Consider the following 24,273-nt stretch of genomic DNA (forward strand, 5'->3'; position numbering starts at 1 on the left):
CGTTAAATCCACAAATTCTCTTCCAATTTTATTGATTGTCTCAGAACTGTCCTTTATAGAAGAAGGAAGTTTAAAAACAGCAACGGGCGCCTCTCTTTTCACTCTCTGGCCCGGCTCCCTGTGGTGGTCAGTTGCTGCGTGGCTTCGATTTTCATCAATCCTCAGTTCCTCGGTCTTCTCTTTTATGACTGAATTATGACATGGGCTCCTTCATGGGTTCATTCAGGCCTTTTGGGAAGTATGGCCAGTTATTTGGTGGAATCTCTTCAGTTTAGGTTGATCTCATTTTCCTCAAGATACAGTTTAGGTTACGCATTTTTGGCAGAAATACCACAGACGTGATACTGTGTATCGAGGGCTTTTTCCTCTCCCACTTCTGTTTATTTACATCAATATGCAGCCTCGGATCCCTGTTTAATCGATGGGTTATACTGTGTGACTATTTTGATGGTCAGCTTAGCCCAGATTTGGCTGGTTTGGGCACCTCCACAGAGGCTCCTGTGCCCCTCACCTCCCATTCTTCCTTGGGTGCTTCCTTGCTTTCTGACACAGTTCCAGGCTCATCTTGTACTTACTTCCCCAGCCTCGGAAGCAGCCATTTCTCCAAGGAAACCATTTCTCTGGGTGGAGAATGGTTCTTAGATGCCAAGATCTGGGTGCTGGAGGTGCTCATTGTTACTGGGCTGTCATTGCTTCTGGGCCCTCAGCAGACAGACCTAGGAATTGGCATGTGACCTACATGAATATCACGTACACACTTCCGTGTCTTATCAGAAACTGATTTCACATCCATGCCTTCGGTTATAGCCCAGCACCCAGGGGTCACTCTTGCTGGTTGGTATCTGTATCTCCTTTCTCTGGCTGTGAGAGCTGTTCCCATCATCCTCAACATATGCACAAGGTCAGTCTCAGTGTGTGATGATCTCCCTGACACACTGTGGCCTTCTTGGCTGCACTGTTCCTAGTGACCCTGCCAGCAGGGCTCCCCAGCCCTGCAAAATGGTGACTCACCCTTGAAGATTTTTATGCCAGGTAGCAATGCCTAGGAACTGTTCCTCACTAAGACTGTCATTTGGCTTAACTTCCCTTTTTTTCCATTTAGGAACCTACATTAGTTCCTTGCCTGTCTTGAGATGGTGATAATTTAACAAGGCTCCCATTTTTCTTCTTCATTTCCCAGAAAATTCGGGCATTTTCCTTCCCTTCTGATCCCTATTCTGTGTTTTTTCACTCAGGAGCATCTTCTGGTTTGAAGATTGAATGCATTTTTATATCTTCCACATTAGGAAAAGTCTGTCCCTTTGTTCCCAGAAGGAAACAAAAGTGGGTCTGCACTTCACATGCTCTGCAGCTGTTCTGGGGCTGAGGGTCTTCTAGTACACCCCTTGTTATTCCCTCAAGAACCCCAGCCCTGAGCAATATCAGAGAGATTATGCAACCTGCCTTTATCAGCTCTGAGATGTGGAGATGGTAGGTTCTAGAAGAAAAAGGGTTCTTCCTGGCTGGAGCAAGCCAAGATGCAAACAGGTCCTCATGCACTGACATCCAGCCCCCCAGACCATTTAGCTTACTGCAGCCCTCCCAGTGGCCCAGGGATGAGCTGAGGACAAGGGGGATGTGGCACCTAATGTCCCCTCATTACTGACCAGGGTAGCCAGTTCAGGGACCAGCCAGAGTAGTAGCAGAGGACTCCCCCAAGGCTTCCCTCTCAGCCCCACTTCATTCCACCTCCATGACACTGGGCTCAGAAAACCCCTGTCCTTGGGATGCTTTCTTCCTTTCCTCCTTCATCCTCAGCTCCAGCCAAGTCAGAAAGAGCCTTCTGGGCTCAGATGCACCATGATGTTGTTATCAGCACCCACGCGTGAAGCCACACTCTCGGAGAGCAGAGGGGGAATGCCTGACCCACGATTGGCATGTCTCTTCCGGTTCCATGGTTTCAGTACACTGTCCTACAGATCTTAGGAAATTTGGGGCCCCACTTCAGGGTCCTTCTGAAGTCCCTTGTGAGCAGAGGGCAGTGGCCAGTTGACCTCTTGGTGCTTCACCAGGATGGCTGACAGCACCAGGACCTGTGTCCCTGAGGGTTTCCTTGACAAACAACTGGTTTACCCAGACTGCTCCACTCCCAGGCTGTTGAACCAAGAGTTGCCATCTTCTCCTAGGCCCTTGAACTTAACAGACCCCAGTACTCAGAGGGCTTTGTTTACCAGGATCATCCATAGTGCCAAGGTTAGATGCTCATTTCAAGAGTGAGTGTGGTGTGTGAAGGCCTCCTGCTGGCACTGCAGAGATAGGGGCAGGCACTGGCAGAAGGTGGCATGTGGGGGACAGAATCCCTGCCCTCAGCCGACACTTTGGATGCCAGGTTCTTCACATCTTAGTCTATGAGCCCTGGACAAGTTTTCCTCCCTCCCTCATTCTGTGCTTCTTTCTTCCCTCTCTCCCTCTCCTTCTCCCCACTTCTCCCGTCCTTTTAAACTAATTGTCACATGAGGTCAGGAGTTCAGAACTCCACTGCATGAAGCACTGGGCCTCTGTTCTTGGGTAGCTGGGCTCTGGCCTTCTCTGCAACACACACCTGTCCATGGACATTGATGTTCAGGAGGGCAGTGGCACCAGTGTTTACTGCAGAATGAGGAGGTGCCAGGGGGCCAGTCTGTTCTAGGAATGGTGCTAGTCACTGCTTTAGGCCCTGCAGGCAAAAAAAAAATAAAAAAAATAAAAATTACTGCTTCGTGAAATCCAGTGTCAGAAACGGCTGGATCCAGGCGTTCACTGCCTCCTTTCCCCTGTCACCTTAAGCAATGGGTGAGCCCTTCGCAAAATATATCCCTGTCTTCTTGTCTCTGCAGTTCAGTGGCCTGAGGATCTCAGTAGAAAGAGAACTGCTTTCTTCCAATAATTCCCCTTGTCCAAGCCCCAAATTAAACATCATTCAGTTTCTTAGATGTGTTCATAGTTTCTTAGATACTGTTTTTTCTGTGTTATAACAGCTATGAGGGAGGTGATGGCCTCTTACAATCGTCATTGGCAGCATTTGTTCCTGTTTTGGAGGTGATCGGGACAGTGGTGCATTTAGAATTCATGGTGTCTCAGAGTGGATGTAGTGTGGTGGCCCCGTGGCAGGCTGTGCCCATCCCCAAAACCAAGCATGGCAGCCAGGGGAGGGAGTGTTTCCACGGCCCGGGCTGGGCCAGGCTGGCAGACACCACCCTGAATGTGGAGGTGGTGGTTTCCCAAGGGAGAATCAGGGATCCTGTTATTGGAAAAGGTGGCCCAGAGGCCAGTTGTCACGGCCACAGAGGTCTCCACTCAGGGTCCCTCACAGGGGCCCTGTGGAGGTCTCAGGGAGCCACTGTGGAGTGACCTGGAGTTGTGTGTAGAGCATGTGCATTTGCTCAGAAAAATGGAGGACTCCCTGACCCAGGGTGTCTTCCCTCTGAATCATGGGATATTCTGGAAGGTTCTGGAAGGCCTGTCCAGTAGCAGAAACTGTACACAGCAGCTTTGAAGCCATAGTAGGTGGGTCAGAGTGAGAATCTGGGACCACCCACTGGATCCATCAGAGGTGAGGGAAGAGCCCCTGGCCGCAATCCTCGGCGAAGTTCCCAAATTGCATCCAGAGTGAGGAAGAAAGTCATCTCCACACACTGAACTCCAAGAGAATCACGGTGACCCAGGGGGGACCTCAGAGAGTGTATGCTTACCAGAAAAGGTCACAGGCCTGAATGAGAGTGAGCCCTGGGGAGAACAACACCCTTGCTCAGGTGACCGCCTCAGCTGGCTTCAAGAGCCGAAGAACCTTCCGGAGCCTCCCAGGCAACTGCAGTGGCCGCGATGAAGGCGCTCAGCAAAGGGTCTGTTCCTCTGCCTGATGAAAAGTGCTAGGATCAGCATGTAAAATGTGAGCACACAAAGGAAGGAAGCTGAAATTTTAAAAATCGCGTTGGATGCTGGATGAAGAAGAAAATGCAAGAGAAGGCGAGGAAGCCGCAGGGCAGGATGAACTCTCGGCTTCTCGTTTCTCCGCATAGCACAGTATGAACTCAACAGTATCAATGTACGGCTGCATGGAGCGTTTCAGAAAGGCGCTCCCCAAAGCCTGGGCAGGGCTGGCTGGCCCCAGAGAGTGGGACTCCAGGGTCGTGGGAGGACCCCTTTTACCTTGTCGTGCCTGGGCTGACCTCACCCCTTGGAATGGAGCCTGGAGGTTTCAGCAGCCTCAGCCCCTCTGAGGCAGCCCAGAGGAAGCCGTCCCCGCTGCCTGCAGTGGCTTCCTTCCTCCGTACATCACTGCCTGGTCCCAGCGGTGCTACTGGAAAAACGAGACCCAGGGAGGTGGCACCCGGCAGCTCTGGGTGGGGCCGGTGGGGAGGCTGCCGGTGCTCCAGGAGAAAGGACCGGCTGGCCTCTTCCTGGGCTACGGAACTCAGGCTAAGCCTCTCCTTTTTCTTCCTGTCTTTCCTGGCAGCTGTGGGGGAGGACTAGCTCTTCGAGGGCTGCCTTGCTTGGCACGGGGAAGGACACTGAGTGACGTGGAACCCCATCTTCGCCTTCGGGGAATGACCCTTTAAGTGGGAAGTGGGAAAGGCAAATGGCGTGGGATGATGCTGGAGCCCAGGGGAGGGCTTGACCACGTGCCGACCCCTCAGCCACACCCATTACCTCTGTGAGCTCAGTGAGGCCAGGCCCAGCCCAGCTGGTCTCCCCAGGGTGCATGGGAAGGGGCGCATGGAGGAGGAGGAAGGGAGGGAGGGTGTAGAGCAGGCGTCCCCCTCTGAGGCCATTTATCCGGCCCCCCGCCGCACTTCAGGAAGGGGCACCTCTTTCATTGGTGGTCAATGAGAGGAGCACAGTATGTGGCGGCCCTCCAACGGTCTGAGGGACAGTGAACTGGCCCCCTGTGTAAACAGTTTGGGGACGCCTGGTGTAGAGGAATGTGTCCCAGAAGAAGGGCAGAAAAGTACCCTCTCATGAGAATGCTGAAAGGTTTGCTTGTGTTTCCCTTCATTTGGCAATCAGCCAAGGTGTGTGACCCGACAAGTCCACCTGGTGCCCTAATGGGGCTGTGGCTGGATGGCATCACCTATAGGCCAGCCATGACCCGGTGGAGAGGCACAGGGAGGTGGTGTGAGTCCGTCTCTGGGCCGTGCGGTTCTGCGAAACGTTTGTTCCTAGACCACGATGAACTGAACGAGCATTTAGAAAATTTATACTCGTTAGAAATGAGCACAAGACACTATCAAGAAAACAAAGAAGATTCCGAAGGAATGGAGTAGAACCGTTGGAAATGGAAAGTGTAGTGGGCGATGTATAAATCTCAGCGGCTATCCTAACCGCAGAGCAGACATGGCTTCATCATAACAAAGTTAGCGCAACTCAGCAACTGGAAGGGGCAGTTCCCATTTAAAGGTAACCTATGCAGAATACAGCACAGAGAAAGATGGAAATCTGAACCGGAAGTTGAGATTTAAAGGATGAAATTGAAAGGAATTCTAAACTGAAAACCACTTTCCTTAGAACGTTGACAGCGTTGCTCTCTTGCCTCCAAGCTGCCTTTTTGCTGTCTAGAAGTCTGACTGGGCGTCTTCTCGCAGTCCACGTGGAAGCGTTCAGGAACACCTTCCAGCCCCATCCTAGCACCACCTGCTCGTCTCCTCTTCTCTTTTCTTTTCTTCCTCTTTTTCTTTTTGCTCCTGGCATGGGCTGAGACAGATGTGCTTTCAGGTTGTCTTCCTCTGATGGTGGGTGAATGTGTCTTCTCAGGGTTGGCCCTTCAAGGGTTTTGCTTTTAATGCCCTGTCCCACTTGGGGCCCTGGCCTTATCTTCTGTCTGCAGGCTGTTCATCCCAAGCCCCCTGGGTGCCAACATTAGTGCAATCCTCATGTCAGTCTAAGCCCAGCTGGTGTTCATTACCCAGGCTTTAGTTCCCTCTTTCTTTGGCCCCTGGAGATTTTGTACCCTTTCTTCATGTATGTTTAGCTAGTTATTTAAAAGGAGTCTTACATTTTATCCAACACGTCTAGCTGTGCTGTAGGAATGTTTTCATGTTTAGTCCATGCAGTTGGCAGCAAAGAATTCCTCCTCCAAGCTAGAGCTCAACATCCAGCCAAATGAGCAGGCCTGGGTTGGGTGGAATCATACTGAATCATGATGAGGTACAAACAGTGGATTCTGATTTCATTGTGAATGATGACATAACTCTGTAAGGTGGCTGTGGGTGTGGCTGAGGCTGTTATGAAAGTGCCAAATCTTCACCTTCCTTAGTTTGGAACAAATACATAAAATCTTAAACAGAAAGGCGAGCAAACATCAGTGTACACATGCGACGGGGAAAATACTAGAAAATGCTGCGAGACTACAGCGGGACGGCCTGCGGTGTGACACTTGCGTTTGGGGGTGAGCAGGCAGGGGGCAGGGCTGCATGTGGCGTGTTTCCTTGCCCTGCGTTTTTCACGTTTTGCACTGTGTACGTTGATGGATTTGGTAAAACACAGACAATAAAAAGGGAAGCTTGAAGGCAAGAGAAAAATGCTGTCAATGTTCTGAGAAAAGCGATTTTCAATCTAGAACTCCTTTCAATTTTGTCCTTCAAATCTCAACTTCTTGTTCATATGTTCATCTTCTCTCTCTTTGTGCTATATTCTGCATAAGTTACCTTTAAATGGGAACTGTCTCTTCTAGTTGCTGAGTTGAGCTAACTTTGCTATGAGGCCACATCTATGCCATGGTTAAAATATCCCCTGAGATATTAACTGAGAGGGGGAAAATGCTGCCTAAGCTTGTTTTTGCTGGAAGGAGGGTCCAAAGGGGCTCAGAACATGAGTGAGCCTGGGTGAGAATGGGGGGAAGTGCGGCGGGGAGAGTGGTGGGTGTACTTTCTCTCCGAGGGATCCCAGAATGACAGGCGTCAAGGGCATCTACTTTTACTTTCTACGAAGGCTACCTTGGGTGTCAGCATTAGTTCCTTCAAAAAGCATTTCTTCCACACCTCCTACGCACCAGCTACTGGGCTAGATGTTGAGAACTTCATGGCTTTCATGGAGGAGCACAGGTGACATCCCAGGTACATCAGTGACCTCCCCCTAAGGGACACCATAAAACCCGCTCCACTGATCCACAGCTGATCCATTGACTCTACAACCATCCACACCAGATTCCTATTTTCATGAAAACAAACCCTCAAATGTTCCTGGTGGCTGCTTGGTGAGGTGGCGTTACAGGGAATTTTCCTTCCCTTTCCTTTAGCCCTGAGTGGGAATCATCGATGTTTACCAGGTGCTGAGTAGCTGGGTGGGGCTTCTCTAATGAGCCTGTTCCTCCTGCTCACCTTCATGCACCCAGACTCTGGACTTGCCGCTGAAGGAAGCAGAGGCCCCTTTGCCTCCTGCCTCTGACCCCTTGGCCGGCTCCAACCTTGACCCCTCTCTGAAGCCCTAACTAGGTTTCGTCTAGCTGCCCCCATGTGTGGGCCAGCCTGGCTGCCTCCTGTGACCTTAGTGGGTGGTGGGAGGTGATGGGTACCCACCTTCAACAGCACTGCCTACGGCCTGGCCTGGTGGGTGTCACCCCATCTGCTAAGGTGAGTGGGCCACACCCTCCATTTCCTTCCACTGGGACCTTCATCCTCATGGCAGTGGAGGGCGTGGTCAGGAGATCTGGTCCCAGGCCTGGCCTCGCTGCTCCTGACCCTCTTGGTCAAGTCATGATGTCTTGGGAACGGAGGGGGTTGAGGTAAACGGTCTACAGATCCAGTGTTTCATGAACTCTGAAACAACTGTTGATGGAACAAAGAACTGGGACTCTAATGAGTATATGCAAACTGTGCATTTGCATAGCAGCACTTCACAGCAAGGAAAGAGGAACTAACCCCGTGCCCATCCCCAGATCAGTGGACTCACAACATGTGGTCTACCCATACAATGGGATATTACTCAGCCATACAAACGAATGCAGTTCTGATACCAGCCACCATGTGGATACGCCCTTCAAACACGATGCTGAGTAGAAGGTGGCGGGTGGAAAGGCCACATACGGTACCACCCATTTTACATCAGAACAGGCGAATCCACAGAGATGGACTGGTGGCTGCAGGGACCGGGGAGGAACTGCTTCATGGGGCCAGGGTTTTACTTGGGTGAGATGGAATGTTTTGGAGCTAGAAGGAGAGGCTGGTTGTGTGACATTGTGAGTGTACTCAGTGCCAGGGATTGCTCACTTTAGAACGCTCAGTTTTGTGCTATGTGAATTCTTCCTAAGTTAAACACAAATGCGGCTGCGAAACACAGGGAAGTCCTATATGGCCGGGACACGAGCTGAAACCAGCAAACAGGCATGTGTCCACATGACTCTTCCAGTCCCATCGGGTTGTTGTGAGGCCAGGCGTGCTCATGACAGTTTTTTTAACCTTTCTTTTTTTGTTTCATAATTTACTCCGTTGCTTTTTAGCTGTGCTAACATCCTGAAATCTACTTAAGTGGTATGAAGTTAGGATAAAGCATTCAGTCATTCATTCATTCATTTCTGCAGTCGTTTGATAGATGTGTACTGCAGGGGACCACACGCCAAGGAAGCTGGCCGCCAACAGGGCAGTCAGGGCCCCAGGGAACCCAAAGCCTCCCAGAGGCACCCAGCTTAGCACACAGCTGGTCACTTGCTGTCCTCGGGTCTTTAAGGGTCAGGACCACCAAGTCCACTGCCTTCTTCCCTGTACCCACCTTCTGTGTGATGGCAGCTCACCCAGGGAGCCGCATGAGGAGGGGTCCAGGCTGCAGGGCCGGGCCTCACACACCTGACTGTCTCGAAGGGCCGGAAGCAGCAGAAGCCCCATATGCTGAGGAGCAGGAGGGCACTCATGCTGGGGAGTGCCCAGGGCTGGGTGCTGCTCACCAGAAATGGGGGGATGTGAGGGTGCAGGGAGAACCCCAGGGTCACCCTCAAAGTGATTTCTGGACCCATTTTAGAGCCAGCTGGGCAGTGGCTTAGAGCTTTCTCCCTGGGGCCCCAGCAAAGGAAGGAGGTGCTGATGAGGAGAGCGTCTGGCCTGGTCTGGCTGGGAGACAGGCACCGGGTGGGGACACTCAGCTGCATCTTCGTGGTCAGAGTTCCCTGTGTGGCCCAAACCTCAGCTCCCAGGAAACATCGTTGCAAGAGAGGGTGGCTCAACGGGGTGCCCTGAAGACCACATCTCACTGGGAGCACTTCTAAAAGAGCAGATCAGAAAGACTCCCAAAGGGGCGGAGGCAGTCCTGGGCACAGAAGTGCTGTGTGGTGCGAGGCCTTGTGGGTCTCCTGGAGGGCACTGGGGTGGCGGCTCTGGACTCAGCAAGGTCAAGGAGGAGCAGCGAGGTCGGCCCAGGCGGGAGAGGCCACAGTGGGCTCTATGGGGTCTGCCAGGTGATGTTTTGGCCACAATCTGACCCCTCCTGAAGGTCCTCTCCACCCTCACAGTGCCTGGGGAGCTGTGACCCCGATTGAGCCTGCCTGTGCCATTCCTGTCTGCACTGGGCTCAGGGCTTTGCATGCCATCCCGCTTCCTATCAGCCTCCACTGTGGGGGAGGGGGACAGGCAACCTCTTTCCATTCTGCAGTGGGTGAACTCAGGGGACCCAGTGTGCCTGGCTTCCCGGGGGGCAGGCTGGCCTGGAAGTTCCATGTGTATGCCGGGCCACGCTTCAGGAGGGAAGGGGTTAACTAGACAGCTGGGCAGCCTCTGAGGTTGCCAAGCCGCCAGGAACCGCTTCTACTTATCTGGGCACATTTTTCCTTCATTTCTCAGAGCCACGCTGCCTGTTGCGACCTGCCACTGGAAATCATGACCCCGACCTACCTGAGCAGGCCTCCCTGGGGCGGTGCCGACCTCCCCAGCTGGCGACCTCCCTGCAGGCTTCCCCCTGCCCTTACAGCTCAGGGGCAGGGGTCCGGCTGTCCCACCACCCACTAGGAGGGTTAGGATGTGACAGCCAGGGCACTGGTCTAGTCTGTGTTTGTTAAACCTGAGTGAGGCCGTGGCCTTCTCTTCCTAGGACATGGACTAGCTCGGGCTGAGTCCACCCTTGTGTGCATCCTCACCATGGAGACAGTAGCAGTGGGAGCAAGGCCTGAGCAGCCCGTGAGTACCAGATGAGGGGCCTGGGGCTCCAATTCACCCAGTGCAGGGACGGGAGGCTTCTAGAGACAGAGTCTCACTATGTTGACTCAAGTGATCCTCCCACCTTGGTCTCCCGAAATGCTGGGATTATGTCTATAATCCCATGATGGCTGTAGTCCACGACGATGGCTGTAATCGATGATGGTGGCTGTAGTTAATGACGGTGGCTGTAATCCATGATGGTGGCTGTAGTCCATGACGGTGGCTATAATCCACAATGGTGGCTATAGTTCGTGATGGTGGCTGTAGTCCATGACGGCGGCTGTAATTCGTGATGGTGGCTGTAATCCGTGACGGTGGTTGTAATTTGTGATGGTGGCTGTAGTCCGTGACGGTGGCTGTAATTCGTGACGGTGGCTGTAATTCGTGACGGTGGCTGTAATTCGTGATGGTGGCTGTAGTCCTTGACAGTGGCTGTAGTCCACGACAGTGGCTGTAATCCTGGATGGTGGCTGTAATCCATGATCGTGGCTGTAATCCATGATGGTGGCTGTAGTCCGTGACGGTGGCTGTAGTCTGTGACGGTGGCTGTAGTCTGTGACGGTGGCTGTATTCCATGACGGTGGCTGTAATTCGTGACAGTGGCTGTAATCCATGACAGTGGCTGTAATCCAGGATGGTGGCTGTAATCCATGATGGTGGCTGTAATCCATGACGATGGCTGCAGTCCATGATGGTGGCTGTAGTCCACAACGGTGGCTGTAATCCATGATGGTGGCTATAGTTCGTGATGGTGGCTGTAGTCCATGATGGTGGCTGTAGTCCACAACGGTGGCTGTAATCCACAACGGTGGCTATAGTTTGTGATGGTGGCTATAGTCCATGATAGTGGCTGTAATTCGTGATGGTGGCTGTAGTCCGTGACGGTGGCTGTAGTTCGTGATGGTGGCTGTAGTCCATGACAGTGGCTGTAGTCCACGATAGTGGCTGTAATCCCAGATGGTGGCTGTAATCCCAGATGGTGGCTGTAATCCATGATGGTGGCTGTAGTCCGTGACAGTGGCTGTAGTCCGTGATGGTGGCTGTAGTTTGTGATGATGGCTGTATTCCATGACGGTGGCTGTAATTCATGACAGTGGCTGTAATCCATGACAGTGGCTGTAATCCAGGACGGTGGCTGTAATCCATGATGGTGGCTGTAATCCATGACGATGGCTGTAGTCCATGATGGTGGCTGTAGTCCACAACGGTGGCTGTAATCCACAACGGTGGCTATAGTTCGTGATGGTGGCTGTAGTCCATGATAGTGGCTGTAGTCCATGATGGTGGCTGTAATCTGTGATGATGGCTGCAGCCCACGATGGAAGGAGGGCAGGGCCTCACAGTGCCACCCCAAGGCCTGGCGTCATCAGGCTGGCCCCAGTGTGGAGGAGGCTTTGACTCCATGATGAATCCTTTATCGGGGGCTGGCTCCAGGCCCGGCTGTGGTTGTATTTTGTAGAACCTGCTGGAGAGACCTGTTCTGCTGGGTTGATGGACTCAGCACTAACGAGGGGAACAGGGTGAGCTTCTCGGTCCAGCGAGTGAGGAGGGAGTCCGGATGAGCCCTCGACCATCCTCCTACGCGCAGGTGGCTTTCAGGGCGCTGAAGACGGAAGCAGCCTGGTCTTCACCTTCCAGGCTGACGGAGGAAGGCGCTTCCGAGCGAGGCTGAGGGCCCCTTTTCAAACACACTGTGGCACCTCATTTCTCTGGGCTGGGGCTTCGAGGTGGGCCAGTGTTGCTGGCATGGGCCCCCGAGTTGTGGGCACCTGGAGGGATGGAGGCCTTTAGGCTGTAGCAAGTTACCTGCCTTGGCTTCTGCTTCCTCAGCTCTAAAACCAGACGGCCAGAGCAGGGAGGCCGAGGTCTGGTCGAGGTCTGCAGGCGGATGGCCTGTGTGCAGAGGCCGCTCTGCGAGCAAAGACCTGGGCCGGAGGATGTTTTCCGTCCACCGCTGCAGGTGGGCAGACAGTGAGTCCCTGTGAATGGGCAGAGAAGGGCGAGGGGAGGGTGCAGACGCAGGTGGGGGTGGGAGAGAGGTTAGTGGAGGCTGGTCCGTTTCCCAGGGCCGCTGTGACGGACAGTCACAAACCTAGCGGCTTCGACAACACCCACTTGTGATCTTGGGGTTCCCAGAATCAGAAGGCTGGGATGGGTCTTGTGGGGTATAAAGCTGCCAACAGTCAGTTCCTCCCTCTCCAGGCCCTGACGGGGGAAGGGGCTGCGGCCGGTGTCTGCGGGACCGGCTTCTTCTGAGGCTCAGGGCAGAAGCCGCCTTCCAGCCTTTTCCGCTTCCCGCGGCCTCCAGGTCCCCGCAGCAGGTCACGTCACTCCCTCTCCGCTTCGTCCCTGCATCTCCACCTCCGCCTCCCCTCTTCCCTCTCATAAGGACCCTGGGATGACCCTGGACCCCCCTCCGCCGCCAACCCCAGAGAATCTCGCTCTCGGCATCGTCACATCTGCAAGGCCTCTGCGGAAGCTCTGGAGACTGACGTTGGCATCTTTGCCGGGGCCGATATTCTGCCCACCACAGGGGCCCCACCTGACGATGGAGAAAAGGCACGTAAGGAGGCAGGAAGGACGTGGTGAGTGAAAGAGTCAGACGCTGTGTGGAGCCAACACCAGGCTGGTGTGTGCAGGCGGTGTGTGTGTGACAAGCGCTGTGTCTTGCGTTTCTGCCTGTCTCCTGCCTCGGCCAGCAACTGGAGGTGGGCAGGTATGACAGTTCCAGAAATAGAACTTCTGGCCTGATCGGACCCCCACACAGGTGACGGCCAGGTGCAGGAATCCCTGCCCCCACCTTGTGAGTTCTGGGGGTGCTGAGCCAGGGCCCCACCTCTGCTCTGGGGACACCCCCTGCCAGGTTTGCTTGGAGGCTCCCTTGAGCTCAGGCACACCCAGGAGCCAGAAGGAGAGGACTTGTAAAGACGGAGACGGTCACCCCAGGTAGGCTGGCGTCCCGGCCCTCAGGGAAGGAATAACGAGTAGATGATTATGTGAGAAACATGAGATTCAGGTAGATGAAGAGGAGGCTGGTGCAGCTGCCAGCCCCGCTCCCTACCTCCAGGACTGAACCTCGGACCCCACCTAACATTCCAGCTCCACTGCGCTGCCCTGGTCTCCGTGACAACCGGGAATCATTTTACAAATAGAAGATTGTGGATCGTGGGAATGCAGAGGTGAGGGGAGCAAAGGTTGCATTTACGGCACCCTGGCGTGAAGGTGTCAGGCCAGGCCTTGGAGCCAACTTCTATGCAGAATGACTGCGTGCAGAGGGCAGAAAACATGAGTGCCATTCCTGGCCCTTTGCCTGGTAGCCTGTGGCTCTGGTTACGGAGCCAGGGCAGCAGGGGGGTGCTCTGGGCCTTAAGTGACAGAATTCCTCACTCTCTGAGGCCAGAGCAAGGCTTTGGAAAGGCTGGAGGGAGGCTGTGAAGTCAGTGAGGATTTCCTGGTTTGCCCAATGGAGGCAAGAAGGCTGCAGAGGCTCCAGGTATCACATCTGTTGAGGACAACATCCAATCACAAAGGAGGGCAGGCGGCAAAGGGGCTTCTCCTCTCACAGCTCTTTTATCACAAACTCTTGCCTTGTCCAGAAGCCCTTAAAGACTTCGCTGCATTTCCCATCAGCAGGAACGCGAGGCAGGATGGAATCTCACAGGGATTCCCAGTTCACTCCTCAATCAATCCCTGGGGCTCGAGGGGCAGTGACTGAGCCGCCCAGGCCACAGTCCTGTGTCCTGAGAAGGAGGACAGCCTTGCCCCTCGGGAACTGCATGTGTCCAGTTGAGTGTGTGTGCCCACCTGAGTGTGGCTGTTCACCTCAGCGAGTGTGTACATGTATGAAAGCGGACGTTTGCATATGCACAGGTGTGTGCTGTGTGTATACAACGCAGGGCAGGGCGTGTGGGGAGGTAGGGTGATTGTGCAAAGCAGAGTGAGCTGGAAGAGTTGCTGGAAGACACGGACTGCCCGCTGCAGAGGCCACGGACGGAGGCGTGACACGGACTGCCCGCTGCAGAAACTAGCCCTTCCAGCACCTGCCTGCCCCTCTTCTTGGCGATGGTCCCATTTTCCGTACAGGGCCTGGCCAGGAGCTGACGCGCCACTCTCTCCCGCTTTCCCTGAGTTCTGGACTTGCTGTGAAACAGTGGTCAGGAGATTTGCAGCAGGCCCTGGTTAGATTTGAGATTTCTTCTGAGGCATTCAACGCAGGTCACCTGAAGTCACTTTCAGACCTGTTCTCAGTCCCTTCCACACAGATGATCTCCTCCCTTCCATTGAGAGAGTGTCGTTTTAATGATTAAAAAAAGTTGTGTTTGTTCATTGTAGCAAAACTGGAAGATACATGGAAAAAAACATCTCTTTCTACAAATTAACATTTTGCAGAATCTTTTCCATGCAGATGAATTCAGATTCTTTTCCTTTCAGATAAATGGGTGTCAAAATCCACAGACCACCTTGTGATACCCGCTTTCCTTTCGGTAATAGGTGCCGAACGCTTTCTTACGCCTGTGAACGTTCTTCTGCAGCGTGACTTCCAGTAGTTTCTGTTGAAGAGATGCAACACGGCTTACTTAGCCTCTGCTTTGTCTCCTGTGAATTTGGGTTTCCCAGAGTTCCTTGTGAGCAGCAACTCCGCCTGAGTTTTACGGGCACGAGGCAGGCAGCCCCACCTGCCAACCACACAGTCCACGCACATGAAATGTCCCAACTCAGAAACTGGCCCCTGAAACCTTCCAGTCACCACCCCCGTCACCTCCACTCTTCAGAAGCAGTGGGGCCCGGTGAAAGGGCACTCTTGAAGGCACTCGCAAGCTCCTGGGGGTGGAGGTCACCTTCCCCCTGCCCTGCAGCCCTCTCCTCCTCTCCCGCCCCCTCCTCCTCTCAGCACAGGAGACACATGGGACCTGCCTGATCCAGGACACAGAGGGGCCCCAGGGGGGCGGATAGAGGAGACAAGGGAGGAGGGAGGAGGTTGGAGGAGCCACTCCGGGGGCGGGGGGAGCAGGAGCTGGGAGATCCCACAGGGGCTCATCTTTGCAATGCTGCTCTGTGACCCTGGGAAGTCACCAGCTTTTCCGTGCCTCAGTTTCCTTATCTATAAACAGAGAGCCTGGGAGGAGAGACCTCCAAGGTGGCCCTAGGGCTGACATCCTTCGAGGAAGGAGACAGTAAGGGCCTCCTCTCCCAGGGTTCCTTGTAAGCAGGGTGCACCTTGCCAAAGGTGCGGGCGCCTCTCTGCCGGACGCCGGCCCCCACTCCTCCAGAGAGCTCTTCCTCTTTGTGGGGTCTGGTGGGAGCCTCGGAGCCTGCCCAGCGGCTCTCCTGTGAGCGGGGCCCGCGCAGTCCCTGGGTGCCTGTGCCACTGGTGCTGTGGAAGGGTGGGGACAGCACGTGGGGGGCTTCTGACAGGGCAGGACAGGCTGCTTGTCCCGTACTGGAGGTGAGACTGGAGCACGAGGATTCTCTGCTGGAGGTGGTCACCTGGCCTGGGGGGTTCAAAGTGCCTAGCACAGGTGTGCACCCCTCTTCCCCCCCACCACCGTCTGGACCTGGGGCGGGGAGCCTTCCTGTAAGCCTGGTCTCCTCGCTCCCCCCAGGAAGGTCCTGGAGGGGATGGCCTGGGATCGGACAGGACTCAGTTCCCACCTCAGGAGGCCTCTGGCCATGGAGATGGTAAGGTGCCTGCTGTCCGTCTGTCGGGGTGTCTGTCTGCCTTGGGACCTGGGCAGCCCTGCCTGTGTCCAGCGACATGGGGAGGTGTGTGGGGAAAAGCAGGTGCCACCTCGCTCACGTGGGGGGAGTGGCTGGGGTGGGGGCTGACGGCTACTGGTTCCTTCCCCAGACTATTTCTGGGGACCCCGGCACCCACAAGCCCGGATCCTGGCATGCTCGGCTGTTTTCTGTCAAGCCGTGGCCTCATCCGACCCCAAGGCTCCCTAGACAGGGTTAATTATTCACGTGGCCAGGGACCAGGTACAAAATCTTCTCCCTCCCACACCTGCAGAAGCTGTTCTTGTGGAAGAAGCTCCAACGAGGGGAGGGAAATTGTTTATTTGAATCATTAAGACATTTTCTGGGATATATGTGTTGGTTGAAACAAATCAGAAGATATAGAAAAGTACGAACAAAAAATTAAACACAGGGCAGGCGCTGCGGCTCACGCCTGTAATCCCAGCACTTTGGGAGGCTAAAGCAGGCAGATCTCCTGAGGTCAGGAGTTCGAGAGCAGCCTGGCCAACATGGCAAAACCTCATCTCTACCAAAAATACAAAAATTAGCCAGGCATGGAGTGTGTGCCTGTAATCCCAGCAAATTGGGAGGCTGAGGCAGGAGAATTACTTGAACCTGGAAGATGGAGGTTGTGGTGAGCCGAGATTGTGCCATTGTATTCCAGCCTGGGCAGCAGTGACATTCCTTCTCAAAAAAAAAAAAAAAAATTAAAGACAAAAAAATGAAAACCATTCATGAGCCCATCAACGGGAGCAAGGCACTGCTAACAACCCATGGTGTTTCCTTCCAGGGTTGGTTTCTGCTTCCCTGATACAGCAGGGTCCCCGAGGAAGTCAGAATCCACTGGCATCGTTTGCAGTGTTGTGTTCGGTGTGGGAACTGCCGCATGACGTCGGACGAGTGAACAGCACATCTGGGCGGTAGGGTTCCCACGCAGAACTTAGGGCGCCCAGTGACCTGCGACCGCTGGGTAAGTGACACGTAGCTTTTTCTTAGAAGTACATCCCAGGCCACATCTACTTTTTGGAAATTGAAATTCACGTTTAATTGGCCATACTATTTTTTAAAATTGTCTTTGTTTTCCGTATTTTGTTTGCTGAATTTCTAGCAACCTTAGATGAGAGGCGACTCTGAGATCAGCATCCCCACAGGCCCACGTCTGGCGGGAGAGACAGAGTGAGGAGGGGCTGTTGCCAGGGTCAGAGAGCCAAGGTCCGCTTCCATGCCCTGCCGGAGCTGGAGCCAGAGGCCTGCTTGCCGGGGTCCTGGGGCTGCGGGGAGAGGGAGCTGCTGCTGGCATGCTGTCTGCAGATGCCCTCCAGCTCCCCCCACTCCCTCTTGCCTGGCAGGCCGCCTGGCCCACACCGTCCTCCTCTGATCCCCCTGGGTGCTCCCGTCCCCGTGCGGTCCCCCTCCCCTCTGGGTAAGCCTGGATGCTGGCACCCGGTTTGCCCAGCGTGCAGAATAAAAGCACGAAGCACAAAAACGCAGCCGCTGTGCGGTGGCGGGCTTCTCCCCTCCCCTCCCCTCCCCTCCCCCCTTCCCTCCCCTCCCCTCCCCCCTTCCCTCCCCTCCCCTCCCCCCTTCCCTCCCCTCCCCCCTTCCCTCCCCTCCCCTCCCCCTCCCCTCCCCTCCCCCCTTCCCTCCCCTCCCCTCCCCTCCCCCCTTCCCTCCCCTCCCCTCCCCTCCCCTCCCCTCCCCCCTCTCCCCTCCCCTCCCCCTCCCCTCCCCTCCCCTCCCCTCCCCTCCCCCCCTCTCCCCTCCCCTCCCCCTCCCCTCCCCTCCCCTCCCCCCCTCTCCCCTCCCCTCCCCCTTCCCTCCCCTCCCCTCCCCCCCTCCCCTCCCCTCCCCCCTTCCCTCCCCTCCCCTCCCCCCTTCCCTCCCCTCCCCTCCCCCCTTCCCTCCCCTCCCCTCCCCCCTCCCCTCCCCTCCCCTCCCCTCCCCCTTCCCTCCCCTCCCCTCCCCCCTCCCCTCCCCTCCCCTCCCCGCTTCCCTCCCCTCCCCTCCCCCCTTCCCTCCCCTCCCCTCCCCCCTTCCCTCCTCCTCTCCCCCCTCTCCCCTCCCCTCCCCCCTTCCCTCCCCTCCCCTCCCCCTTCCCTCCCCTCCCCTCCCCCCTTCCCTCTCCTCCCCTCCCCCCCTCCCCTCCCCTCCCCCCTTCCCTTCCCTCCCCTCCCCTCCCCCTTCCCTCCCCTCCCCTCCCCCCTCCCCTCCCCTCCCCTCCCCCCCTCCCCTCCCCTCCCCCCTTCCCTTCCCTCCCCTCCCCTCCCCCCTCCCCTCCCCCCCTCCCCCCCTCTCCCCTCCCCTCCCCCCTCCCCTCCCCTCCCCTCCCCTCCCCTCCTCTATTAGAAAACGTGAGTGTTAGGGCTGAATGGTGTCCCTTCAAAACAGGTACGTTGGGATCTTGATTCCCGGTCCCTTAGAATGTGACCTTGCTTGGAGATAAGACCTTTACAGAGTAATCAGATCAAAATGAGGTCGCTAGAGGGGACCCTAATGCAATATGACTGGTGTCCTTTCAAAAAGGAGAAATTTGGATACAGACACAGCCACACACTGAGGGAAGGTGAAGCAAAGGGACAGGGAGAACACACTCTTGCGACGGGAGTGACACACTTGCATGCTGAGGGGCGCCCAGCAGTGTCAGAGGGACGCCCAGAAGTCCCAGCAGTCCCAGCAGACACTGGGAGCTGGGAGAGGCTGGGAACCATTCTCCTTGGAGACATCCGGGAGACACCTTGATTTCTGGATTCCATGACAGCTTCCAGAACTGCCAAAGAATGCGTTTCTGTGTGTTAAGACACCCAGTCCGTGGCATCTTGGGACTGCCACCCTAGGAAAGTAAAACAAGGAGTTAATTCATGAAGGGTGGAGGAAATACGCATCTTTTGAAATCCCACCTAGAGGAAGGGGTAATAGAATACTGGATCACATGCTCGGGTTTATGAAATAGTTGCATATCAATTGGAATTTTGAAAAACAATATATTTCAGGACTCAAGATTTACTTGGTATGGACTTGTCTTGCGGAATGAAGACTCCCTCTGTAGACCACGTTTGTAGATGTATTTCACGTATGTTGACATTGATTTGGCTGGCTCAGAACTAGGAAACATGAGAACTTGAATTTGAACATCATGATGTTTAAAAAGCCAGTGAGCTCAGCTCCTCTCCTGTCCTCAGGCGGAACCACTAGCCGCTGGGTCTACCTCTGGAACGCGTTTGAAGGGAGCGCGAGTTCCTTCACCCACCCTCTGGTTTTGCAAGCTCCCTCTGCCATGGCAGACGGAAGGGTGCGTGGGGAGGCAGTGGAGTCACGGTGGCCTCCATTGTCAACCACGTGGATGCCTGCTGTGGAAATGATGTGCTGGTTCTGAAGGCAGGTTGGGGCTATTTTTAGCATCTGGACTGGCCGGCTTGAGGCCGGGGACAAGGCGGAGGGAGGGGGTGGGCCAGCAGGATTGGATTTGCTGCTGGTGGAGCTGGAGGAGGAGGCACGCACAGGCTGGCTGGCCGCCCCGCTTTCCTGCCGGAGATCCCAGTGAGCGCCTCCCCGGGGCTGAGTCGTACTTGTCTCCCTAGACACCTGGAAGGGTGTGGAAATGGGAAGTGACTCGAGGGTTTGGGCCCTGCCCTGCTCTGACTCTGAGGTCAGATGGCCCAGACCTTGGGAGGGACGGTTCTGCCCCATCTGCTACTGGGCTCCTGACCCTGGGAGGCCTGTGGGCCGGTGGTGAGGGGCTTTGCCACATCTCATGACACACGGACCTGACGCCACACTGCCTCAAGGGGCGGCCGTGAAGGTCAAACTAGAAATGGATGAGCAGCGCTTAGCCCACGAGGAAGCGAATCACCAGGGACAGTCTTTGTGGTGGGGCCACGGGCTGCGAGGGTTGGTCCCTTGGCCACCACAGCCTCTTGGGGCAGGGCCGCCACCATCCACAGGCCGGGGCTCAGCCTCTCTCCCTCCGTGGGAGCCGCTGTTTCCGAGGGTGTGGACACACATGTGCTCGGCTACCTCCTTCCTCACTTCCTGAAGAAGACCTGAGTCAGTGCGAACGAGGAGAGGAGGCGGCTCTCCGCAAAGAAACCTGAATGCCAGGTCTGATCCCCACTTCCCAGGGTCCCCTTCAGGGAGGCCACTGGCCCAAAGCACCTGACAACCACAGACCTGAGATCGGGAGACATTCCAGATCATCTTGCCTGATGCTTGACAAAGCATGTCACTTGGAAAAAGGCTCGAAGGATAAGTACTCCTGGTTAAATGAACTGCAGGACTTTTCAGGGTCTTGACAAAGCTCACAAGCTCAGGGTGTCAATAAATAGGGGTGTGGAGTGCAGCATTCCACAGGTGTGTCGACTGAAACTTACAATTTTATTTTACCTTTATTTTTTAGAGATGGGGTCTTGCTCTGTCATCCAGGCTAGAGTGTAGTGCATGATGGTGGCTCACTGTGGCCTCGAAACCCTGGACTCAAGTGATCCTCCTGCCTTAGCCTCTCCAGTAGCTGGGACTACAGGTGCATACCACCGTACCAGACTAATATTTTTAAAAGATTTTGTAGATATGGGTTCTCCCCATGTTGCCCAGGCTGGTCTTGTGAGCCACCACACCCAGCCTGAAACCTTTAAAAGTCAGACTTTTAAAAGTCAGCTTATATTGAGATACAGGCTGGCGAGGCAGTTCACACCTGTAATTTCAGCACTTTAGGAGGCTGAGGTGAGAGGATCACTCGAGGCCAGGAGTTTGAGACCAGTCTGGACAATGTGGCAAGACCCCATCTCTGCAAAAAACTTAAAACTAGCTGGGTATAGTGGCACGTGACTGTAGGTCCCAGCTACCAGGAAGGCTGGGGTGGGAGGATTGCTTGAGCCTGGGAGGTAGAGGCTGCAGCGAGCCAGGATCCTGCCATTGCACTCCAGCCAGTCTGGGTGACAGAGTAAGACTTGACAGAGTAAGACTCTGTCTCAAAAACAAAACAAAACAAAACAAAACAACAACAACAAAAAAACCAAGTGTCTGCTGGAGACCCTGGGAAATGCTGCTGCTGACGGTCCCGGGTTCTCATTGTTTCTTTCCTCCCATCTCCTTGGATTGCGGACACGAGGCTGGAGGTGAAGGGGCTGTTGTGTGACCAGGAAGCCCCCACGAGGAAGAAAGTGACCCAGGATGGCAGAGCAGTGAGATAGAAGGAGCTTGGGGTCCTGGTGGCATCCGGGGGAGGCTGTACAAACCAGGACTGCTTGCTTGGGTAAGAAAATTAAAGTGCCATGTGGCTGAGCCCTGGCATGGGCTCATGCAGCCGAAGGTAATCCCTGCGTGACACACTGGCACAGCAGGACAGTGAAAGCTGAAGCAGCACTCATTGCCGCAGTGACCACCAACTACACGAGCCACGGGCACAGCAGCTCCAGACAGCCGAGGAATCTGAGGCACAGGCGTCTCTGACGGTGGGGTGAGGGCTGGCTTCACACCGTAGTAGTGGCTGAATGTATCGTCCTGAGACATTTAGTCCTTGAGACTTCCTCCGTCAGCCACCCGGCTGGACCACTCATCCACCTCACTGAAGAGAACTTGGGAGGTGCACACTGCAGAGAGGCTGAGCCGGACAGGCTCAGGAGTGGCACTCAGAGGAGAAAGAAGAGAAAGGTGTCAAAGACAAAGCAAACCAACACAGACCTGCAGGACATGACTGTCCTTCCTGAAAAGACCACCACATTTTCAACTCCTAAATAAAAAATCAAATGTAAGGGTAGAACAAAGACATCTGAAGGCATGCAAGAAGAAATCAGTGACTCTCACGTGCACTGTTTCTCAGGAAGGTCCTGTGGCGTGGATGTCACTTGCACAAGGAAGTAACCGCCAAGAGAGAAAGCCGCGAGGCACAGGACGGGCTAGATCCAGCATGAGGAAAGTACCAAGGCATTCTCGCTGCGGTTGAAGGGAACTTTCAGGAGGCAGCTGGGCCACAAGCCAAGAGTTCAGCCCAGATGCAAACAGGACAGAGAGCTCTGCAGGGAATGTCTCCAAGGGGAAGGACAAATAACAACCAAGGAAGGATGACTCGGTATGTTTGACTTTGTTGAGAGGACTTTTACAGTTTTATCAGAAAGTTGGGGGCAGGATTCATTGGTAAGTAGTAGACAGAAAAATTAAGTTTATGAAAAAATGAGGCAATAGCTAACCCCAGGAAGAAAAAAAGTTGTACTCAAAAGAAAAGATGATCAGAGTTCCCTAAGTGGTTTAGTTGTGATGACATTTATGAGGGTCATAATAATGTCAGAACTAAATATTAACTTGGCCAAAGATTGTAGACTGTGTAAGTCGTGAAGATGCTGGGTCGGTGGAATCGGTGGGAGAGTGTGGGAGGCGGTGGTGTGAGATGACACCGAGTGAATAATACGGCAATCACGTTAGAAGTGAGAAGATCAAGGTCAGGAGGAACAGCTGAGGGACTTGCAGGCAGGTGACTCCCAGGAGAGGGAGCTGGAGGTGGGAAGCCCTGGTGAGGACAGCTGTTTATTATCACAGGCCTGCAGCACTCCTCGACTTTCAAAATGATGTCATAACAATCAAACTTAAAAAGGAAGAAATAGTAACTTGGTGAGAGTTACGTCCTCTCTTCTCCAGAGGAAAGCGGCACAAGTGTGGGGCATTTCTGTGTCGCCCTTAGAAGCCCAGGCCCACCCGCCTGCCGCGGAGCCTTCTGCTGTGTCTGGCAGTTTCCCTGGCTGCCTCCCGCTGGCAGGAGTCTCAGCTCTGGCCTCTGTGGCTGATGCGGGGTCACCTCTTGCCCTTCGTTGATGGATGGGTTGGCACAGGTGGCCTTATGGCTACGTAGCCAGTCACCTATCAACCAGTGAGGGGTTCCAATGGCCGCACTCTGGCAAACAGCCAGTGGGGAAGATGGAGACTGTCCCTTGCACACTCTCCTGCTCCTCTTCCCAGAGGAACCCCGTTGCTGGTGTTGAGATGGCAGGCAGGCCCGGGAGCTTCCCCACACCGAGCAGGTTCCTGCTCGATGTTTCCCGTCCTGTTCACACACTTCCATGTGCCTCCTTTGGGTCCTGGAGGGAGATTCTCCTGCAGCCAGGCCCCTAGAGGAGTCCCTCCGATCCCTGCTGTCCCAGGGAGGAGTGTGGAGGGGAAGGGGTGGGCTGTATCCCTCTGCTCAGAACAGATGCGACCATGGGTCATGGCTGGTTTTGTGTCCAACTCCGAGAAATCAGAGCCAAGCGGGCCACCCTCTGCGCATGTGTCCCATGGCTGCTGCCACAAATCAGAAACTCGGTGAATTCAGTAACAGACATTTATTTTCTCATGATTCTAAAGGCCAGAAGTCTGAAATCAAGGTGTGTGGGGGTGTGTTCCGTCTGAAGCCTCTGGGGAAGGACAGTTCCCTGCGTCCCTCCCGTGTCTGTCAGTGGCCTGTGGTCCTGGGATTCCGTGGCTGGTGGCTGCATCCCTGCATCCCCGCCTTGGCCTTCGCCCGCCCGCTCCCATGTTTCTCCTCACCTCACCCTCCCTCTGCTCGGGTCTGCATCCGAACTTCCCCCCTGCAGGGACACCAATGCTATGGGACTTAGGGCCCACGCTAACCCATCATGAACGCATCTTAACCTGATTCATTTCTGAAACCCTCTTTCCAAATAAGGACCCCTTCACAGGTGCCGGGGTTAGGACTGGGACACATCATTTGGGTGACAGTTCACTCTCAACATGTTCCCCACGGGCCTCCTCCTCCACCCTCGTGGCTGCTCAGAACTTTCCACCCGTAAAAATCTCCTCTCCTCAACATGCTGCCCTAGAAGCCACAGCGCACTGTGTCCTCTTCCCTCATCACCAAGCTTCTTAAAAGTCCTTTGTACCTCGCTTTCCCCGATACATTCCTCCCCCATCAGCGTCTGACAGATCCGTGCCTTCTGGAAGGTGGCGGTGGGTGGGGGAGATTTTCCTGTGTCTGGTTCTCGGCATGCTCTGCGGCTTTTGAGGTGGGTGTTGAAGGCTACAGAAGCCCACCCTCCCACGACCGTCCTGGGCTTGGCTTTACTGTCACTCTCTGTGTACCCAGCGTGCTGCATGCGCACGGCGTGTGTGTGTGTGTGTGTGTGTGTGTGTGTGTGTGTGTGTGTGTGAGGGGGGCAGCCCTACTGGGATTGCGCTGTCCTGAGGGTAGCCCTGAGTTCTCTGCACTGCTCAGTCCAGTAGCAGAGACAGACAGAGCCCGGAGAACCCTGGAACGGCTGGAGACTCCGGTGGACCCGCAGGGCCGGGCGTCGGGCTCACTGCCGGAGGGCTGCCTCTGCTGCGGAATCACCGCATGGCCTCTGGCCGGCCGCTCCCTTCCCTTGGCTCTGCCAGCACTTGCTAAGCTCCAACATCCAATCCACCCTTGAAAGGCAGA

This window comes from Saimiri boliviensis, chromosome 18 (genome assembly GCF_048565385.1).
Source record: "Saimiri boliviensis isolate mSaiBol1 chromosome 18, mSaiBol1.pri, whole genome shotgun sequence".
Lineage (NCBI taxonomy): Eukaryota > Metazoa > Chordata > Mammalia > Primates > Cebidae > Saimiri > Saimiri boliviensis.